The 22,101-nt window shown below is 53.8% G+C and overlaps 1 protein-coding gene and 1 long non-coding RNA gene across 9 annotated transcripts in view; one reads left to right on the top strand and one right to left on the bottom strand.

Annotated features, from left to right (window-relative positions):
- Positions 1–1,973: 1,973 nt before the first annotated feature.
- Positions 1,974–20,207, bottom strand: LOC138924351 (uncharacterized). Its single transcript, XR_011439383.1, has 2 exons — positions 19,323–20,207; positions 1,974–4,838 (listed from the first exon to the last, which is right to left on the bottom strand). It is a non-coding gene; the product is annotated as an uncharacterized lncRNA (long non-coding RNA).
- LINGO1 (leucine rich repeat and Ig domain containing 1) overlaps positions 20,024–22,101 on the top strand; it is a 210,176-nt gene continuing 208,098 nt past the window's right edge. For 3 of the 8 annotated variants that reach the window (XM_070268882.1, XM_070268875.1, XM_070268867.1), the window contains exon 1: positions 20,381–20,520. The gene's annotated coding sequence lies outside the window, so the exon portion shown is untranslated. Of the gene's footprint in view, positions 20,521–22,101 lie in introns of all 8 variants that reach the window. The other 5 variants (XM_070268891.1, XM_070268898.1, XM_070268862.1 and 2 more) reach the window with 4 other exon arrangements.

Below are 22,101 nucleotides of genomic sequence, written 5' to 3'. Positions count from 1 at the left end.
TTTATCCTCCAGGGAAACACATTATTAGCCCCAGGCCAGTGGGCTGGTCACTCTCCTCAAGGCCGCCTTAGAGTCCATTGCGTTAGGTCAGAGCTCGTGGGGCAATGGGTTGCCACCTTGACTTGACAAATAAGAGCAGCCCGCCGAGGGAGAGGAGTGGCAGAGCAGGCCCGGCAGAGAACCCAGTCGTCACGTCCGGCCCATCTCAAGCTGGATCTAATTGAGCACATTGCAGATCGCTGGATGTCTGCCGTGCTCTAGAAGCTCTCTGGGGAAAGACATTTCACAGATGAGAGAATTTACCAGTCTAGGGTTTTATAACCACAATATTGGGCCAAGTCATTCTAGTGAGAAGTTGTCAACGATTTACTTTCTTCCAAGTTGGTGGAGATATTAACTAAAGAATGGCTGGGCCTCATTTTGAGCAGCTCCTAAGAGCCATGACTTTCTTTATGAGAGCTTTATTTCTGTCCACCTAGTACACGCTGTCCCTGGTCTTGTAAGACAGCCCCTCTCTGCTTTCTGCCTGCAAAGGTGAGCCCCAAACACCAGGAGATGGGGACAGTGCCCTGACGAGTGCACAGCTCTCCTAGTTCTAAGATCTATCACACTCCCCAAGGGAGTGCGAGGGGAGCCTGGACCGCTTGGTGGTGCCCCCAAGTGGTGTTGGGGTTCTCTCACCTCTGGCATCTCAAATGTAGTCATATACACAAGATTGGTCTGGATCGGCCCCAGGAAGGAGACTTCAAGGAAATATATTGCTCAATCTCCCTGCAACTTGGCAGTGGTCTAGGGAGACAGGGGAAAAACTGGGGTAGTAGGGGGTGAGACATGGGTTCTATTTCTAGTTGTGCCACTAACCGTAGCAGACAAGCCTGCCTCTCCGCTCCTCAGTGATAACCCTGACCTCTCCACTTCACTGGCTGTTGAGAGGATAAAAACAAGGTAGGAACCCTGAAAGTATTTGGCAAAAATTTTTACCCCCACCTCCTGGTCAAAACATTCAGGCCTGTATTTGCAGTCTGTCATCAAACTTCTTGGAAAAAAGATCAGATATAATGGGACTATGCAAACAAGTTGCAACTTTCAAAATTAGACAAAGTTAGAGTGAAAGCTCCTATAGCATGTAAGATGCAGCTCTGCAGGGCAGATGTGACAGATGAAATAATTTGACTGCTGCACCTCTCCATTGCTTTTTCTTTCCTACTTTTAAAAATTTTGACCTTTTCATTATTGTTTTCTTCCTTCTACTTTCTTTGGGCTTATTCTATTGTTCTTTTCTTCCTTTTTGAGTGAAACAACTCAGTGTGCTTACTTTAAATCTTTTCTGTGTTTTAATAAATTTACTTAAGGCTATACATTGACTTCTAAATATTGCTGTAGCTGCATCTCACAAACTATAAATTGCATTTATGATCTTTACTGGTTACTTTTACCTTTTAATATATATATTTACTTATAAATTTTTCTAACAAAGTTTAAGGTTATTCAGTATCTCTATTATCATCCTTCTGGGCAAGTAAAGAATTTTTAAAATTGTTGTCTAAAATTTTATGCCTTTTAAAAAACACAACTGTAGCTATGATGATCATAATGATGTTGATGATGATGATTTTACGGTCGATAGTTCAGTTTACCATTTTAGAAAAAATCAATTTCTGCCCTCATTCTTGTGTTTTTCTTACATCCCATGTTTTCCCTTAGGTTTACTTTTCATTTTGCTGAGGTACATCCCTTAGGACTTCTTTCAGGGAAGGTCTCTTGGGTTATATGTTTGAAAAAGGTTTTATTTTGTTTTTAATCTTGAGTGATTGTTTAGCTGTGAATGGAATTTTACCCTCCATTTTTTACACTCAGTACTTTGAAGAATTTTCTCCATGGTTTTCTGGCCCCTTTTCTTGTTGGTGAGAGGTCTGTGTGTCTTGTTAATTCTTTGGTAGGTGAAAGTTCTTTTCTCTCTGGTAGCCTTTAAGTTTTTATCTTTATCTTTGATTTTCTACAGTTGTACTACCATGCCCAGCTGTGGTTAGCTGTATTTATTATGCCGGGTACTCAACGTTTGCTTTCACCCTGAGAACTTACTTTTTTCCTTAATTCTAGGAAATGATCTGCTTTTATATTTTTGACTATTGCTTCTCTTCATCCCTTGAGTCTCCTCTCCTGGAACTCCTCTTAGGTGTTTGTTGGGAGCTCTCAACTTACCTTCTGTTCTTGATGGATCTATCATATCTTTACCTATCTATGCTGTGTTCTATGTAAATTCCCTAGTACGAGCTTCCAACTCACTAAGTTTCTCTTTGACCACGTGTAGTCTAGAATTTTAGGAAAAAGAAATTGGCCATCCACTTTCAAAAAAATTGGCCATGAAAACCCTATAAATAACAGTGGAGCATTGTCTGATATAGAGCCAGAACGTGACAAGATGGCTGAAAAGACCAGGCTGGGTTCCACTCTGCTGTACACAGGGTCACTAGGAGTTGAAATCAATTCGATGGCATTGACAAAAAAAGTCTAGAACTTATCTAATTATTGAGGGTTTTTTCCAGTTGCTGTATTTTTCCATTTCATACATTCTTGTTTCTTTTGGTAGATGCCATCGTCCTTCAGTTTTGTAAGGTTTCTAAACAGGATTCTGTTAAGTCCTTTTAAGATTACTCTATTACTTATTTTGTCTGCAATAAGTTTGTCTTCTAACTGTTGACTTCACTTTAACATCAATCTTCTTTCCGTGTTTTGGGATTTTGCTCCACAAGCTTCTCTCGTGGGGGAGTTTTTCTCTGTCTTTTTGTCCCTACAACAGTGGGTTTTGTAGTTGCTCCCTCCGTCCCTGAAAGTCTCGAGTGCAAAACCAGGTCTTAAATGTTTTTTGTTATTGTCTAAAATATTGGTTTACCTTTTTTTAATACCTTGCTTAGGGCTCTTATCCCTTGGTGACTTTGTAAGTATTGCAAATCCAGTGTCTGATCAGCATGTGGCTTTGCTGGGCCAGCTTCCTCTGGCTTCCCTAGTTACACCTCATTCATTTTTTTCTTTTTAAATTTTTTCTGTCCCAGTTACAGGTTTGCAAAAAAGTGGAGAGGATTAGCGGTAGGCGGACAGAGCACAAATTTAGAGAACCATCCTGGCTGAAGGCCTGCCTGCTTTAGCTATTGGGACTCCAACATCATTATGAATACCTCAACTTTCTCCCTAAATGTTGAGGACCTTTGGATGCTGCGACGTGGTGTCAGTTCCTGCCTGTTCTGGGCTCATGTAATCACGAGCCTTGATGCTGCAGGTTCAGCCCCACTCAGACACTGGCCTCTGAGAGCCAGGCCTGCAGTATACTGAGAGCTGCTCGGCCCTGCATCCCAGGGCTCAGGGCGAGCTCCATCTTGGAGCCTCTGCTTTCCCTCACATCCCTGCCACGCATAGCACGCCCACCTCATTCTCTGTCCTCCTTCTGTTGGTCTCTGCAGTTCTCTGCAGGTCCCAGAGATAAGCCCTGAACCCCAGCTCAGTTGGCTGCTGCCCTGACCCTTCCCCTCTGTCAACTTCTCTTCCTGCCTCAACCTCTTCTCCTGGGGCAGGGCCTTCCTCACAGGATCCCCTGGCCATGGGGACTTGGGCTGGTAGAGAGCCTAGAAACCAGGACTATAGCATTCCCTGGCCAGAAGTGCCGCCCTCCCCCATCATTTATATATACAATTTTTAAAATATAGGTGAGTTTATAGTTGTTCTGTATCCCACATTATATAAAATAACCTCTTGTCATTCCGAATTCTTAAATATTTCAAAAGTCCTTACTTCCATTTCATTCCTTAGTCTTTCTCCAGTGTTATTTCCAGTCACTCCCAATTAGAGGTGACCTGATGGCATAAAGCTTTGTCCACATTTTACACTGTGTCTTTAGGAAAGACTCCAGAAGGCAATGACAAGGTAGGAATCCGAGCCCTTGGTTGTTGATATCTGTCTAGAGCAGATACTGCGTCGTCCCCGTGATGCTGGGACCGAGCTTCCCTCATGCCAGCCCTGCCACCACCAGGACCTCCCAGCATGCTGTGAGCAGGGGAGACACCCGGACGATACTTCAAAAAGTAACTATTTCCTCTAGTTGAGAGCTCCTTGATTACAAACACTTTGGTTCCTTTAGGATGGGCCCCAGATACAGGGGCAAAGTGCTGGAGAGAGGGGAAGGGCTCACCAGGTCAGGTTCCTAAAATGCTACAGAATGTGACGTTGGTTACGAAACAATAGAATGACTCAGGGCAACAAGTAGTGAACATTTTTGAGGTTCCTGCTTTACTGTTTGCCAAACTGTTCTCCTGCACATCTTCATAATCCTGGCAAACTAGGCTGCAAGGCGGATGTCCTTATTATCCCCCTTTTCCAGAGGCAATGGCTGAGCCTCAGAGCTACCAGGGCAGTGCTTCTCAAAATGTCGTGTGCTTGTGAATCACCAGGGTCTTACTGAAACACAGATTCAATGCAGGTGATCCGGGTGGGGTCCAAGATTCTGGTTCCTAACAGGTGATGTTGATGCTGCTGGCCTGAGGACCTCACTTGAGGAGAGAGGTGCCAGGGAGCTTGGTCAAGTCAAATGTGCCCTAAGTGACAGAATGGTCACCCGTGTCTGACTCCAAAGCCTGCGCTCTGCGTCTGCTCTTCCCACTGAGAAGGCTGCAGTCCATCCACTTGCTCCACAGGAGACCAGAGAGTCGGAGGGAGAGGAAGCTTTGTTCAGGGGAGGGGGCTGCTCTCGCCAGGCTCACCCCTCTCCTGGAGGTTTAATGAGGAAGAGAGGATGGGGGGATTGTCTCCGGGGTAGTGAAGTACCACAGCCGGCAGCCTCAGTGCGTCTGTTGGAAAAATTAATTTTTTAATTAAAAACATCTTTTTCTCCCCTCTTCTTTCTCTTTTGCTTTAATGTCTCAGTCTGGAGTAATTATGAGTCGCTCTGGGGAGACTGAACCTTAGAAAAACTGTTGGTGCGGCTGGCAAGGAATTTATCTGATTAACTTGGGCTCAGCCTTTGAAAGAAAGCAAGAGGGAAGGAAGAAGCAGGGAGGAGGGAAAGCTCCCAAAACTTAATCACAGCGTCTGGGTGGCCAGGTGTGGCTGGGCCCAGCGCCTTGGGGACAGCCTGGGGAAAGATGGGCAGGGAGGACCTGAGCTCCTTCCCAACATTCCCTTCCCAGGCTCCCCACCATCCCTGCACACAGTCCGGCCCCTGCTGTCAGAGGACAGGTCTTTTCAAGGAGATGGGATATGGTGCTCTGACTGGCCCAACATTGGAGATGGTGTCCTAGGGTTCCTGAGAAGCAGAGCCGGAAAATGGGATCAAGTGCTAGAGATTCATTAAGTGAGTGCCTTCAATTGATGCCCACAGGGGCGTGAGGGGTGCAAGAGAGGACGGGGAGGAAGCTAGGCGAGGATGTGGGCTCAGCTGAAGTCTGGTCTCAGTCTGCTCCAGGGGAGCTCTGGAGCCTGAAGAGCGCCAGAGTTGTTGCGGGGCACGGGGCAGGCTTTGCTCCTGGATCTGCCAGCCATTGCTGTGGGCTGTAAACCCCCAGCCATTTCCCAATAAGGTCAGTCGCCCTTGGCTGGGGACAGCTGTGAGTTAACTGCCAGCACTCACAGCAGAGGGGGGTGGGGTGAAGGGAGAGACAGAAATGCAACTGGCCTGGTAAAAGGGATCTGGGTGAGTGGCGAGGCACCAACAGCACCTACTACAGACAGACTGCAGGGGGAGCCTGGTGGGGGTGGAGAGAAATGGATGGATGATGCATGGTGATTTAGGAGGCAGAGACGATAGAACCTGGTGAGTTGTTGAATTAGGGAGTGATGGAGAGTAAGGTGACAAAGGGGCTTTCAGGCTACTGGCTTGGGTGACTAGGTGGTGGTGGGGTGCCAGGCTCTAAGATGGGTACCAGAAGGAAGGTAGGCCTGGTGCGGGAGGAGGTGATTTGTTATTTAGACCTGGTGGACGTCCAGCTGGAGGTGTTGGCAGGCAGCTGGGTGTGCCAGGTTGGAGCAGAGATGTGGGCGCCATCTGTGTGGAGGGTGGGTGGGCCGGTGTGGGTGGGCAGTGGGGAGAGAAGAGGCAAAGCATAGAGCCCTGGGAGCCCCCCATGATGGAGGCTGACAGAGGACAGGGAGCCCAAGGGCAGCTTGAGAAGGTACAGCCAGAAAGGCAGGAGGAAAACCAGAGAGAGTGGGGTCTGTGATGCCCCGTCTCCTGGTCCTGTGTGTGTCTCAGCCGTTACCTGTCCCTCTGACAGCGCATCTTTGTGCAGGGAGGCAGCCTTGAGGAGACTTGACAGACTGTGATCCCCTTGAAGACGGGAATTGTGCCTGCCTGGATTAGTACTGCGGTCCTAGCACCTACCTGCTCCCTGGCACACAGTGGGTCTTCAACAAGTCTTTGCTGAAAAATATACTAGCTAACACTTATATGGCACCTACCAGGCACCAGGCACTGTATATAAACTCACTTCACTCTGAGGAAGGTGCTATTATTATCCCCACTGTACAGATGAAGACTCAGAGACACAGAGAAGTTAAGCAGCTCACCCAAGGTCACACAGATGGCAAGTGGCAGAGCTGGGACATGACTCCCCAAAGTCCATGCTCTTAGCTCCTACACGAACGAGTGAGATTTGAGGCCATTCTGTTTGGGACCAGGGCACATGACTGTTCCATGTGGCACACGTACACACATTCACATGCCCATGCAGCCACATTCGCATGCAGCACTAAGAAGACAGCTCTGGTCTGCTGCAGGAAAGGGCAGCCCACAGCCTCAGGGAGGAGATCCTTACTGTGCAGCCCTCTTGTCATGTTGGACTGGCCAAAGCTGCTTCAGACATAAGTCACTGCTTCCTTTATAGCCCCTGAGGACAGAGGGTTACTGGGGACTGGGCTGGTAGGTGGGCAGGTCTGGTGTCAGGTCTCAGCTCTGCCACGACACGGTGTGGCTTGGGCAAGTCCCTGAGCCTCTTTGAGCTTGTTTCCTCGTATGCAAAATAGGACTAGTTATACATCTTCCCAGGATTTTTGTGAGAATTAGAAGCGCTACCTGGGGTCTGGACACAGAGGGTACTCCTACAGTGGTGCCGCTGTCATGTGGAACAGCCCTTATGCTCCCGTTCTTGTTACATTCACAACCTCCTTGCTCGGCATTGGAAAATGGAAACACTGTCCCGCAGTAAATGGGCGTCTTGTGGTTAACAACTGCCTGGCTGCCATCAGGGTGCTGCACACGTGTTGGCCACAGGTCTGGTCAGCTAGATGGCTGCTGGCCACTGAGGGGGGTGGCTGGGAGCAGGGACAAGGAAGAGAGGCTCAGAGCTGGGAGTGTCCAGGCTCTCCTGGGCAGGGGCATCTGACCTAGTAGTCTTTGGTCAGCCCCCGCCCATGACCATCATGAGGGATACTGCAAGGGTGGGACTAAGGACTTGGCTGGGGCCCACCATCATCTAGGCTGCCCCTAGCACCCCGGGCCACCGAGTTACCCGGCTCCAGGGGGTGCCATTCACATTGTCATCTGTGGAGATGGGCTGCAGTGGGGCGCCACTGACATGGAAAACAACGTGAATAACGCCCCCTGGAGGTGTGCCGTTGAGGCTTGAGAGCTCTTCAGGGGAGCAGTCTCATAGCTCTACAATTGGCTGGGAAGACCTGGAGAAGTGGCAGTCCCTTCCCTGGGTCTGCGTACTGCATGGGTGCCCAGGCCAGGGCAAAAGCCTGTCCTAGGCCTGTCTAGTGCAACTTCCCCTACTGGCACCCAGGCCTCTAAGTAACCACCCTGAGCACACCATGCCTGAACTCCTGACTTAACACATTTCCTGCCCTGGCTCCAGTCTGGGGACTCTCAGGTGCAAGGCTTGGGCCTCTGCCCTCCCCTCTCTCTCCAACCAAGCACAGGGCTGGGCACAGAGAAAACGGAAATCATGATGGAGGAAAAAATGGTGAGATAAAATGCCAAAGTTTTTCATTCTTCCATTGAAAAGACATTTACTTAGCCACCAGCTGTGCCCTGGGCCCTTCCCCAGGTGGTGGAGACAGCAGAATGGAGCAGACTGACCCTGTCCTTGACAGCCACAGCCCTGTGTGGGGACAGACAGGTAGACAGACAGTAGGAGTCCAGTGTGACCAGAGCTGTGGGAGATGGTGTGCAAGATGCCACGGGAGCACAGAGATGGATGGAGGAGGCGTCCAAGAAGGCTTCCGAGACAAGGTGACGCCCGAGTTGAAAACTGCAGGGAGGTGGGGGGTGGTGGAGATGGAGGGAAAGGCATCCAGGTGAATATGCAAAGGCATGGAGGGGCACGAGAGCCAGGCCTCACGAAGGACTGCAGGCTTGTGGGGCAGAGCAGAGTGTCTGACAGACCAGGAGGCGGGAGACCTGGGTCCCAGACCAACGACAAATCCCTCTGCCCGACGCCCCTTCCTCTGGCCTCTTTCCTCCTCTGTGTAGTGGAAACTGGGCAACAGTCATCCCCAAAGCCCCTCAAGCTTGGAAGCTCTTGGCCTAACTTCCAGGAACTTGTCTGGAGACAAAGGCATCCAGACCCTCTGGGGAACGCCTATAGGTTTAATTCTGTTCTGGTTAATCCAGGCTCAACCCTCTGAGTGCCGGAAACTTCTGCTCTTTTGCTTTACTGCAAATAGTTTTGCCTCTATGAGCAGACTGAGGGTTGGGCCCATCTTCCCAGGAGCAACATGCTTGGGATCTGCTGGGAGGATGGAAACAGGACACTCCCCTCTGGCCTGCCTGGGTGGGAGGGGGAATTCTGAGCTGCCGATTGTCCTTAGCCTCCTTCAGGCTTCCAATGGTGATTGTCCTTGTCGTCCTTCAGGCCTCCAATGGTGACTGTCCTTGTCGTCCTTCAGGCCTCCAATGGTGATTTTCCTTGTCCTCCTTCAGGCCTCCAATGGCTCTCTGAGGACAGCCAAGCCCTACCATCTCCATTCATCGTAGCCCCCGACTTCACCCTTTTATAAGCATCGCCAGCCAATCAGCTCACGCCTTCCCTCCCATGGCTGGGAACTGACCAGTCACACTTGGTCTGATTTCCCCATTGCTAGGTGCTGGAGGTACCTCCCCACTGCCAGAGGGCTTGGGTTTTAAAAGTACAAACATGGGTCTGGAGCTCATTTAGGAGGTTGGGTGCTCTGAGAAGATAGATTTAAGATTTCCTGAGCACAGTGTCCAGTGGGTTTGGCCAACCATCATGGCTTTTGGAACTCAGGGGTAAGAGAAAGCACCTGGCCTGGAGCAGTTGGGAGGACTTCCAGGAGTCTGCATCCAAGGAGGAGGACAGCGGGCCCTCCTCAGACCCCTGCTGGTAGCCTCAGCACTCTCATCCTAGCAGCGCTGGGACACCTCCCTGCCCCTCTGCCAGCCCTGGCACTGTCCTGGTCCCTGGGCTCCATCTGCTCTAGGACCCTCCCCCTGGCACACACACACCCAGGGCTCATGCAGGGGGTTGGGTATGTGTATCACCCCCAGGCCTGAGTCAAGGTCCAGACACTCCTCTCTGGCTCAAGAGGCTAGGGATGGAGAGAACCCAAGGAATGACATGGGTGGATTAAGAGAAAAGGGGAGGGTGTCCTAGGTGGGGAGCACCGTGTGAGCACAAAAGCTTAGATGTGTGTGTGAGTGTATGCATGCATTTCTGCCCATATACATGTGTGTGCATGTGCTGGTGCTTCCACGTACCTGCCTTGGACACATGTATGCATGTGTGTAAAACCCCGAGAAAAGACCTTGGTGCATCCTGTCTTGAACTTGTAGATTCTCTCACATCCCTGCAACAAGCCTGGTGTCTTGGGTCCTGGGCTCTAGCTCCCTGTGGGCCCAGGCCTCTGAGCCCTATCCCCACCCAGTCCCCATCCTATCCAATGTAGCAACTTCTTGATGAAAAATATCAATGAGACTAGCACACAGTGGAGCCAGTATCACCTCCAAATGGAGAAAGTCCAATCCGATCCATCATCTGTTTCCACTACCTGGCCAGTGGCAGCCCACCTGCCACCCAGTTTTACTTCTTCTGGGCCCTGGGGCCCTGCTCCCACACAGAATGTCAATCAAAAGGGCCCACTGAGGATAGGGGAGTGAAGGATTTCAGTGCTGCCTCTGCCCCGGTCTCCTGGCCTTGCTCCTCAGAGCAGCCTGGTGTCCTCATTTGTGCTCAGGCTGGTGCCATCTGGGTGGAGCCCAGGTTCCCTCCCATCAAGGGGCCTGCTTGTGTTCCCTGGGCTGCAAAGAGGGATCAGCTCACTGACCTGGGGCAGCAGAAGGAGGCCTGGGCAGGGGTCAGGATCCAGCCTCGCCAAGGACTCTGTCCCCTCTGAGCTTTGGTTTCTACATCTGTAAAGAGGGGACCGTGAACCCTGAGGCTCAGATGAGGGGCTGGGCAGGGGCTCTGTGAACTCTGAACTGCTGGCCCACACTGTGCTGCCATCCACTGAGGCCTTGGTCAACAGGGGCCTCCAAGGGCATAGCCAGAGAGGGCAAATGTTTGGCCAAAAGGGTACTTTTAAACAATGGAATTAGTGGCCAACATTTAAAAAATGGGCCATTTCTGAGGGAAGCCTGGCTTTTGGCTTCTCTTGAAAAATCAGCACGACCACATGGGGTGGTTGGAGATTTTCAGTAGGGCCTGCGCTTCCCTGCTCCTCCTCAGCAGGCCCATTTCCGGTTACCTGCCTGACCCCTGGGGTGATGACCCCTGACCCTTTCAGAAAATGTTGGCATTTCAGGAGAGATCTTCCCTAGTGGCCCAGACAATTAAGTGACCTATATTCAGGTTGAGGAGGAGGGCACAGCTGCCTCTGGGCCCCTCAGTGCACCACTGCCTCTGTTCCCGACCGCGTGGCCCCAGCACTGCTCTGGGTCCCTGATTGCTTACCAGGCAGGGAGCAAGGAAGGGGTTGCATCTTGGATATGACTACTTTTCCTCCTCCATCACCTTGACCATTGCCCACGTGGTGTGTCTCTCCAAGACCCAGGGAGCCAGCTGGACAGGTTCTCCCAGAGCAGGGGTAAGCCAGGCCAGACATTCCTTCTCTGCTGATCCCTCAGTGAGGCTCACTTGTACTCAGGCAAAGGCTTATGCTGTGGCCAGCTCTGTAGGATCAATCATTTGCTGGAGGGCTGGGGAAGCCCTCTCATCAGACTGGAAGAAGGGCAATCTGGAGTTCCTGATCCACTCCTCTCTAGCTGTGTGACCTTGGGAAAATAACTTAGTCTCTCTGAGCCTCAGTTTCCTCACTTGTGAAATATCTACTTCCATGGGTTGTCATAAGGATCAAATGGGATCAAGTGTAAGAGAATTTGCTGGCACGGGTCAGGCACACAGTAGGTACTTAATAAATGTTTGCTGAAAGGAGGAATTGAGGATTCTCAGACCCAGCAGAGGAACTCACGTAGTTGCTCTACAATGGAGGCTGAGTAACAGGGTCCTATGGCTGGCTGTGATGACAAGAGTAAGGGGCCTCTGCCTTGAGGCCTTGCCCCTTCCAAGCTGGGTAACTGGGAGAATGTGGGAGGGGGGAGCAAAGGGTAGAGGTGTAACTTCTTCTCTTTCCCCATCCCCCACCCTTGTAGTGGGGACACAGCTCTTTCCCCATGAGCTGGGCCCCTTCCTTAAATGGGGAGGCCCCTGCCTTCTTCAATCATTAGAATCTGGCTGCCTGGTTTCCCACTGAGATGGGGAGCCTGGGCCCCGGAGAAGCAGAATGTGGAGGGAGCAGATGGCTCCATAATCAATTGGTCCTAGAATCACCTCATGGGGTTGCCGCATCAAGACTTATGGATGGTGGGTGTGGGGACTGAGAGAGACCCTCTCAGGCCCTTGTCCAGTTTTAACTTGAAAGCAAAGGTAGGACAAGGACATTCTAGGTCCCCAAGGTGGGAGCTTTAGGACAGAGAGGATCTGAGCAGCCTCTGAAAGGAAAGCCCTTCCCTGCCTCCCCCAGATGCTGTCATATGGCCATCCTTCAAACACAGCAACTGAGGCCACGGCCTTCTCCCTTGATATGCTTTATGGGGCCACAAGCTGGGGGTGTACATCTGGGTGTGGCTGCTGTCCCAGAGGAGGTAGCTGCCCAGGGAAGATGATGATTAACGGTGGTGACGATGGCAGCTGATGACATTTACTGAACCCCTGGGATAAACACCTCATACTGCATTCACCCCAATTCCAGGGTAACAGATCAGTGCAGCTCATTCAGGCACATCCTTTACATGAAAATTCAGTTGGGAACGGAGCCACTCACAGGGAGGCAGGAGAGATGCGTTAACTCATGAACTTCACAAGAGGGTTCTCCTTGGTGGTGGTGAATCTAAGAAATAGCTCCCCATGCTTGGGGTAATAGTCCATGTCTAAAGTGTTGATTTACCTGCCTGGCTTTAGAGAACGTGTCCCGCGAAGCCAGTCAGCTTTGGGGTCTCCAGACTCCCGCCTACAGGCAGTAGAGGCATTTCAGGACCCTGGAGAGTGCCCCAAACTCGCTGGTGAGGGGTGGGATGAGGAGCTGGGCTTTTCAGAACTGGTTCACCCTGGGAAATCATCATATGGATGGGCCCTGGGAACATGACGTGCCCAGGTCATTCAGCGGGTCACAGCCTCATGTTTACACATGGCTTGACTACCTGTGTCTTCTACAACAGAGGCAAAACCAGGGGTAGCCCAGCTTGCTTCTCTGTGCTGAGTCTGCAAAGTCACAGATGTCTCAATTTCTGCATTCTAAAAAGTGTGTGCAAGTAGGAGTTCTATAAGTTGAATCCTACCCCTAATACTGTTCTGGGTGGCTCTGGGCTGGGGCGGTACCTGGCTGTTTTGATAGGCAGTGAGGTGAACGGTTGCAGTCATGGCCTCTGCAACCTCGCTTCCTGAAATTGAATCTTGGCTCTGCCTCTCACAGGCTGTGCGAACTTGGGTGCATGACTTAGCTTCTCCATGCTTCAGTTTCCTCCTCTATAAAGGGGGGATGATAAAGCACCTACTTCATTGGGTGTTGTGAGATTTAGTTTTCTGCCCCAGCTCTGATGCATGAGCAGGTGCTTCCCATCATATCCCCAGTCTGGCTTCCAGGGTCAGACTGGGAAGAGGCAGGTGTTTCCTGGGCTTGTAAAACTTGGAGTGTCTGCAGAAGCATTGTTTTGGGAACTGGGAAGCTCCACTGCCCTGGGCTAGGTGCTCTGGGACCCTGAGGAGAGGCTGGACCTGGCTCCCTCCCTGCTCCTTCTTCATAGTGGTCCCAAAGATGGTTTTGAGAAACCAAAAAAACCCAGGCTCAAAACTTGGCTTGCAGGCAATGACCTTGGGCAAGTCATTATCAGGCTCTTGGATCCTCATCTGTATATTGGCATAACAATACCCTTGACGTGGTATGAAAAGAATAAAATGAGAAGATGTAGAGAAAGGCCAAGCCTGTGCTCTAAGGGCTTCATAGTGGCAGCTGTCACAGGGCTGCTTTCCTGATGTCTCTGTCTCATTTTGGGTCTCTGCCACTCCCCTCTCTCTCCCAGTGGATGAGCTTCTCACTCCTTCTCCTTACCTTGCTGGCTTAGTCCAACCTAGAGGACTTGGGGACCTTCAGAGTTGGCCCATCCAGGTCCAAACATCAGAGAGAGAGGCTTCTGAAAGATAAGAGCAGGTTCTGGCTGCTGGTAGTCCATTTCCTGTGGCCTCACCTCTTCCCTATGCTTTGTCTTAGCATTAATGCTCTGGATTTCTAGACAACTCTTTTGTCCCATTGCTCTGGGCAGACACCCCTCCCCACCCCAAGCTCTGCCTCATTCCAGAGGTGAGTGGTGAAACATTTATCTTATTAACAGCTCAGATTTGACAAGCATAGACTGGGTGGGTTCTAGGCCTCGTCAGGTGAATTATCTCATTTATAATTATCATTTAATTAGCATCTACTTTGTGCCAGCAATGTAAGAAACACTTTACACATCTTTTCTTATTTAATCACCCAATAGCCTCTAGAGGTAGCTATTACTACTAGTTTTATTTTACAGGAAAGAAAACTGAGGTCCCGAGAGGGTGAGTGATGCTTGGGTCACATGGAGGGGGCCTTGGAGCCATAGAGAGGAAGCTTGTGAAGAAGCACTTAACACAGTGCTCAGCATGCAGAAGGTGCTCAATAAAAGGTGACAGCCCTGTCCACCCTGGGTTCCCTCTCTGAGACCCCTAACTGGGATGACTCCTCTTTGTGTCCTCACTCCTACCCTTGTACCAGCTCTTCAAATGGTCAGGAAGGCGTTAATTTGCATCTGAGCCAGGCACAGTGGTGGAATTTCAGGCATTGTGTGTGTTGGGTGGGGGGACACAGAGAAAGGCCACTGGCTCCAACTGTGGCTAAGGACGCTTCTCACTTGCTTCTGTGGCCACGTCAAAGTGGGACTCCTGGGGGCCAGGCTGTTAAGTCACCCTGACGTGATATCTAGTTTTCATGAGCTCACACTGGTGGATTATTCATTCTGCCTGGGAACTTGAACACTTCCCCAGCCCCTCACGCCTCCCCTGCAGCCTCTCTGGGCCTGAGGTGTAGGGGGAAGTGGGCTGGGACTTCAGGGGCTTCAGGTTCCCTTCAGCCACTGTTACAGGGCCTGGCCTTGACCATGACCTCTCTGAGAGGCAGAGGAGACCTGGCTTCTCAGTGTGGCTTTGCTATGGACAACTCTTCCATCGGGCTGTGGCAAGCCCTGGATTGGCTGTTCCCTGCAGGCTCTCTCAACCCTGCCCTGCGGGGGAGTAAATGCCCCAGAGAATCCTTCTCCTCCCCTCTGCTTGCCCCCTCAGAGGGTATGTAGTGGAGGGTGGGGACAGAATAGCATGTGGGGAATGAGGCAGAGGGAGGAGTCCTAGTGGTTCCTAGCTCCCTGGCTTGAGCAGTTGGTTGATTGTGTTGTTGTTTACTGAGATAGGGAAGAAAAAGAGGCAAGAGTGGGTTTGGCAAGGGATGATAAGTTCAGTTTTGGATCCATTGGATTTGGGGTGCTCAAGGGATGGGCCTAAGCAGCTAGAATGGAAGTGAGCTTGGATTTGAACCAGGGGGCCTGCATCAAAAGCCATGTTCTCTGTAGCGCACCACCCCATGCCGAGTGTGCAGTGCTCATAGTTGAGCTACTGAGGCCCAAGCAGGGGTCAGAGAGGGCTCATGTTCAGGACAGAACCAGCAGCTGGCAATAGCAATGATGGGGAGAAAAGAAGGCTTAATCAGGGAGGACTTCCTAGAGGAGGCCATCGAATGTTGTGTTCTCTAGATACCAAGAGACAGTGAGGTCTGGAGGGGTATAGGAAAGAAGCACAGTCAGAAGGGTCCTTGAAGGCTATGCTCAGTGAGATTATGTGACTTGCCCAAGGTCCACAGCTAAGAAGTGGCAGAGCCAGGATTCCAACCAGGTCTGCCTTACTCCACAGTCTCTCTTCTCAACCTCATAGGGTAATGGTCTCAGGGCACGAGGCCTGGTAGAGGGAGAGGGGAGGGCCAGGAGCTAGAGAGTGTGATGGACTTAGTCTCTCCCAATTCAGACCAACTTTCCCCACCCCATATGTGGTCAAACTCCACGCAAACAAAGAGACAGCAGAGCTTTGACCCTCGAAGTCACAGAACACAAGAGCTGGGACTGCCCTAGTTTTAAGGCAGATCTGACTCTAGCTACAGTGTTGCCCTTGAATGTAGTGGCCTGGGTAACTACTTAACATCTGTGAGCTGAGGTGCACCCAGAATCTCCCTTGTCCCCCAAACTGGTCTGTTGCCATGCCTGAGTCCACTAGCACACCCTGACGCTGGGACAGACATTGCCCAGCTGGGCTCCCCCAGAAGGGAGCATAGCTTTAGCTCCTTCCATTTTGCGCAGAGGGGACTTACCAGACGCTTCTCTCCTGGGTGGAAGGGGCGGAGGCCCCTGGAGAGGAGCCTTCCTCCCAGCTTTGCAGAAGACCAGTCTGCCATGCAGGGGACTGGCTTGCCTGACAGAAGGGCAGAGAGCCATTGGGCACACCAAGCTGCAGCGGTGGCAGCAATGGTGAAGGCCAGCAGCTCGCTGTGAGCGTGCAGTGTCAAACGGGTGCATTACTCTCCATGCAAATTAAAAATTAAAATTAATCAAACACTCAAATTGATTTCCTTCCCGTCTGTTTGCTCTGCTGTGCCAGTCAGATGCCTGCCTGCCCTCCTAGCCCAGTACATCCCAGCTTCATGTCAGAGCTGGGCAGCTCAGGCTGCTGTTGAGGTTTCTGGGATGGGCCTGGGGGAACTGCAGGCACCTCACTCCAGCCTTGGGAAATTGGGTAAAGGTCAGCACTGCCAGACCCCTGAGTCCAAGGCCCAGTGCTTGTGTTTACCACATCTGGCACAGTGCCTGACACAGAGTAGGCCTTCGACAAAAGTTCATGGAAAGATAAAGAACAGTGGCTCTCAGTTCGAAGCCTGGAACCCCACAGTGAACCGGGGTTTTCTCTTCTCTGAAGTGGGAATGGTATCTCCAGGATTAACTAATGAATGCAAACTCCCGACAATTAAGAGTAAAGAGGAGGAGGGAGATTGGAGTGGGCAGGGGTAGTCGAGGAAGGCTGTTTAGGGATGGAAGGACTTGAGAGGTGGGTGGGCTGTATGGAAGCCAAGAGGTGGTGGGGACAGGTGGGAAAAGACTTGGAGGTGGGGAGATGGGATGAGAGACAGCAAAGAGACAGCCTGGCTGGGTGGGGCATTTCTCTGAACACTTGATGACCCTATTTATTTTTTGGCCTGACCCAGGAAGCCAGGGGTTAGTTGAGAAGGTGGACAGGCAGGGCCTACTGCCTCCTGGGACTCAGTGTGGGCTGGACCTGGCTTAGTGGCGGGGTCTGGGATACTGCCAAGCTCTCCCCCACTGGCCTGTGGAGATGGCTGAAAACAGCACAGGGGCCCTGGGCAGGAGTCTGCAAAGGGCACTGACCCAGCCCTGTGGCAGGAAGCAGCCAGCTCCCAGCATCTGGTGAAGGAGCTCCTTCCTGGAGCTGGCTTCACTGGCCTGGCCCCTGGCCCTTGGCCCCCAGCCCCCAGCTGCTGCTGCTCTGGCAGTGGCGAGTGATTCCTCCAGCTGAGCCCATTCATTTTTCATGCCTTGCCTCTCTGTAAAGCCTGCTAGGGGGTAGAGGGACAACAGCTCCTGGCCATTCACACAAGGGCAGGATGTAAGGGGGTCCCAAAGAGACTTCTGTCCCTGCCTGCCTCTGTGCAGAACTCCTGGATAGAGAGCCAAGGCCTGGACCTACTGAGGGGAATTGAATGACTTAGACTTAGATTCATTGATCCTGTGGGGCACACCAGCTTGCCCCTATACTTAGGGAGAAAGTTGAGGCTCAGAGAAGGCTTGCTGTCTATCTGAGTTTGCACAACACAGCTGGAGGCATACATTCCCTAGCACAGACACAAAGGTTGTGTGGCTCCCAGAACAGGAGAGTGGGAGAAATGGATGGAGATGTAGACTGGGATTGCTGCTCTGCTTTGATGTCAGAGACTCTGGGGAAAGGCTGTTTGTCTCTGTTTGGCTTCCCTGGGGCCCACCTGGAAGCCCTGGGAAGACTCCTCAGGAGGTGTGTTGAGCCACAGCAGGCAAGAGCCGTGAGCTCATCTCCCTTGAGGCCCCGAGGAAGTATGGTAGAAAGGCAGAAGGAAAGTGGCCAGGGAAAGAGGGAAAAGTGAGACAGCAAGGGCCTTTGGAATGGACCACAAGGCCAGGCTCAGGTATGAGGAAGGAAAAGGACATTTGCTGAACACCTACTATGTGCTGGGTCATTCCTGTGCACTATTCCTCATGAATTCTTCACCAACCTCCTTGGTGGCTGAGTATTTTTATTCCCATTGTACAGAGGAGGACACTGAGGTTGGAACTGGCACTGGGTATGCCTGACACCAAAGTCTGGGGTCTTTGCAGGGCACCTTGATGGGTGGGTGCCAAAGTCTGGCCCTTCCTGGACTCACATCCAGGCCACAGAAAAGCCTGGGCTTCTCCCATTTCCAGCTCCAGTCAGCAGGGGGCGGCTGTGCCTTGTCTGGCTGCAGAGATTGGGAGCAGAGGTTGGGACTGTGTTAGGAGGAGAGGAGAGGAGGCCTCTTTCAAAAGCTCAGGAATTTGGGGAGCCCTTACACATGCCTCTGTGGTGGCTGAAAGATGGGGAGGGCTTCTGCCTTGATTTAGTAAGTGGCAGCCCCACTGCTGCCCCAGAACAAAGTTGAAACTCAATGCAAGGCTCTTATAGTTCTCTTCCCAAAAATACACCCCTCCTTCTCTATTTCCCACTTCCAGGTCTTTGCACATGCTCTTCTCCTGGCATGGGATGCCCTTTCTGTTTCTTTCTGCTTGGCCAACTCCTACTCATCCTTTAATATGTGGCTTCAATGTCACCTCCTCCAGGAGCTTTGCTGGACCTCCTCTATCCCCAAAAGTTCCATCATACTTCCTGCTCTCTCATTTTTCTGAGGGCAGGAATGTGTCTGAATCATCTGTGTGTCCCCAGCACCTAGCACAGGTTGGAGCACATAATAGATGCTTAGTGGACAAATGGGCAAAATGTATCCCACCATGGAGGTTGGGGAGCAAGGGTCTGTCTGGGGTGGGAGTAAGAGTGCGGGACCTGGAAGATGAAATGCTCATGTTCCGGGCCTATCCAGGAGCCTAGGGGTGCACTTTACTTCCTGAGGGTATCATGAGGGTCCAAGGAGATCTTGGATGTGAAAGAGTGCTGCAAACTGTGGTGTGCTGTCCCTGGTAGATCCCTGTACCTCTCAGCTTTGCCTTGTTCCCCTGATGAGGCTGGAGAAGAAAGGTCACAGAATGAAGGAGGGGGCAGACCAAGGCTGGTGTGGGTGGGGTGGTGGTGGCAAGGACGGCAGCCTGGCAGTGTTCCCAGATCACAGAGACAAGGAGTGGGTAGGATTCTGAGGGCCGAGGGTTTGCATTGGGACTCCCTCTCCCACGGGATCTAACACCATATCAGAGTTGGGTAGGACCCCAGAGATGATGGAAGCCACTGTCCTTCCAAGGAAGGGTAAACTAAGGCTCAGAGAGAGGCAGGCATTTGCCCAAGGTCAACAGCAGGAGAGGGAGGCCACCCTGTAACACCTGTCCTCCCAGCATGACAGGTGTCCTCACTCGGGGCTCAGATCCGGACAGCTGCTTCCCTGATCCCTACTCCCCTGGTCGGGCAGTCCTGGGCGCCCAGGCTGCACTGTCCCACACCCGCAGCCTGCCCCTAGGCTTAACCACCAACAAGAACTGAGCGCCCCCTGGATGGCGTGGTCTGGGCAGCTCTCGACCGCCCTTCTCCTTGACTCACCTCCAGCCCCGGAGGGCCGGGCTCAACAGCGGCGGACAGGGCGCCGCCCGTGCGGACCCGGCTGCGCCACGGTCCCGGACTGTGCCGGCGCGGCGAGGCCGGCCCTCCTGGTGTCCCCGATAGCCGGTGCGCTATCCCTTTAAGCTCGGGCGAGATGGGAGCTGTCAGCGACCGCCGAGGCTAGCGCGGGACGTCGCCGCCCGCCGGGCCGGAGCGAGGAGCAGCGGAGCGAGCTGAGAGCGGAGGGGGCGGCGGGGCCAGGGCGCGGCGGGTCCCCTCGCCGCCCACTGCGCGCTCGAACCCCGGGCCCAGCGAGCGCCGGGCGGCACCCAATGCAATGCGGAGGATGTGAGAGGCAGCGCAGAGCGGCGGGAGGAGGGGGCGCGGGAGAGGGCGGCGGCAGATAGACTGAGAGACTGCAGACGGGGATCGGGGCAGGTGGGAGAAAGGAGAGGAGATAAAAGGAGAGGCAGGGACAGAAAACGGGGAAGGAAAAGAGCGAGAGAGCACGCGGCTGCGGGCGGCGGCGCAGGCGAGGGGCAAGGAGCCGGCGCCTCTGGGTGGGAGTGCCGGTAGCCGGAGTTGGGCGCCGCGGCCGGGGTTCAGGCCGGGAATGTGGCTGGGGCCGGGCCGGGCGTGGTGGAGGAGCAGGGACTCCTGAGGAACCCGCTCTGGGAGCGGCGGGGGACCTGAGGCGGGGCCAGCCCGGAAGGGGCCGCAGGGCCGCTCGGCAGGCCCAGCGGGCCGCGCTCCGGGGGCTCCGGCGGGTGGGGGCCAGGGAGCCTTTGTGAGCGCCCCAGGAGGGCGAGAGTGGGGAGTGTGCAGCCGGGTGTGCGGCGGCGGGGGTGTGTGCGCGACCGAGTGTGCGCGTGTGTGCGCGAGTGTGAGCGCCCAGGCGAGTGGGAGCGCGCGTTAGGGATTCTGCTGGCATCGCAGCGTGGAGAGCAGGAGGCAGGAGCGGGGCGCGCAGGGGAGCGCGGGGCCCTCCCGTGCACACGCACACGCCGCGCGCGTGCACACACACACACATAGACACACACAGACACACGCCCTCCCTGTCTCGCTCGTTGCCGCTGCCACCATCTCGGAGCCGAGCCCTGCGGAGCGGGACCCCGAGCCTGAGCGGGAACCAGAGCGGAGCGGAGCAGGGGAATGCGGCCCCGAAGCGGAGCCGCGCGCGGACTGCGCGCCTGGGACGGTGAGTGTGGCCAGGGCGGGATGCTGCGGCGAGACCCGGCCCGCGGGGGCGCAGGCTGGGGAGCTGGGGTGTCTGACCGCCGGCAACGCCGCGTGCGCGGCCTCTGATTGGGCGGGAGCCTCGGGGGCAGCAGGTGGGGGTGGGGAGTTGGGTGCGCGCCCGTGGGGGCGTGCACGCGCGGAGCTGGAGCGGGGCGCGCTCTGCTCCCCAGTCCGTGCCCGTGCTCCCCCCCGCTGCGCGGCCCCGCCTAACCCTCTCCTGCCTCTGGAACCGTGGCGACTTGGAGGAACTTTGTGTGTGGGGAAAGGATGGAGAAGCCTTAATGGTGGAACTCTGGCCTTTCTTTCTTGAGGAGACAACGCAAGGGAGGAATGGGGCGGGGGTGCGGGCTGTGCCTCCCAGCCGGCGGGCCGAGAGGTGCATCTCCACCACCCCATCAGCGCAGCCATGCGCTCTCCGGGACGCCGGTTCAGCCCTGCGGCGCCACGCTGGAGCCGCTCCGTGCGCCGGACTCCTGTGACCCCGCCAGGGTCAGGCGGGACTGAGCGGCGACAGCTTGCAGGCCCAGGGGCCGCAATGTCGTCTTTGCAGCCAGGCTGAGGACACAGAGGTTGAGGTGCGGGAGTGGGTAGACGTGCCCGTGTGTGTATGTGTGTGTGTGTGTGTGTGTGTCTCCGAGCCTTCTGCTCCGTGAAACAGGCGGCTGGAAGAAGGGAACTGCCAGACAGTGCATCCCATCACGCCTGGCCCCCAGGAGCTCCCAAGAGGATAGTGATTGGTGCCCCATCCCTGCTTTGCTTGGAGCCACTCTCCTGTGTAGTTCACTGTGTGTGGTGAGGTTGGGACAGTGCTGTACCCCTCCCGGTCTTCTTGAGTCTCCTCCCACACTCTTGTTCTGTGCTGGCTGCCTCAGGGAACTCCACCCCCCTCCCCCCATGCCAACCCTGCCTGTGCAGTAGATAGGATGGGGAGATATGGTCCAGGATGGTGCCCCCCTGCCCGCTCCCCCACCCCCTGCTCCAGAGGAGGGAACCCTGTGTTTCCAGGAGTGTGAGGCCCTCTGCAGGCCCTTCCCCTTTACCAAATCCTCCCTGCTTCCAGGGCAGGTTCTTCCTCCTGGAGGAAGCCTTCTCTACTTGCTTCCGAAGTCCTTCCCTCCAGCTTGGGCTTCTGGGTTGGAAAGTGGGGCTCCCCTGCAGCCTTTGTCCATATGCCCTCTTTCCTGGCACTCAGTGTGAGCCTGTGGGCTCAGAGGTCTTGTTAGCCTAGATGCTGGGTGGAGGGGGTGGTGCTGGACCAGACAGTATCTACCTGGGTCTCAGGGGTATGGTAATACCCATGTTTGCCCAGCTTTCAGGCTTACACCTTACTCCACCTCCATTATCTCTCTGGAATCTGTCAGCCACCTTGGGAGAAGGCGGGGTCCATGAGCAGGCTTCCCCTCCATTTCACAGAGGAGGTTTCTGAGGCAGAGATGAAGCTGTGAGAACTCCAGGTCAGGGCAGCCCTTTTCCACTGTGAAGGTATCCTTTAACCCTGGTTGTCAGTGAGGTAGGGAGGGGCAGGGAGGACACTCAGGTC

Source organism: Equus caballus, chromosome 1, assembly GCF_041296265.1.
Source record: "Equus caballus isolate H_3958 breed thoroughbred chromosome 1, TB-T2T, whole genome shotgun sequence".
Lineage (NCBI taxonomy): Eukaryota > Metazoa > Chordata > Mammalia > Perissodactyla > Equidae > Equus > Equus caballus.
The sequence above is the reverse complement of the archived record's forward strand: the minus strand, read 5'-3'. Positions and strand labels throughout refer to the sequence as shown.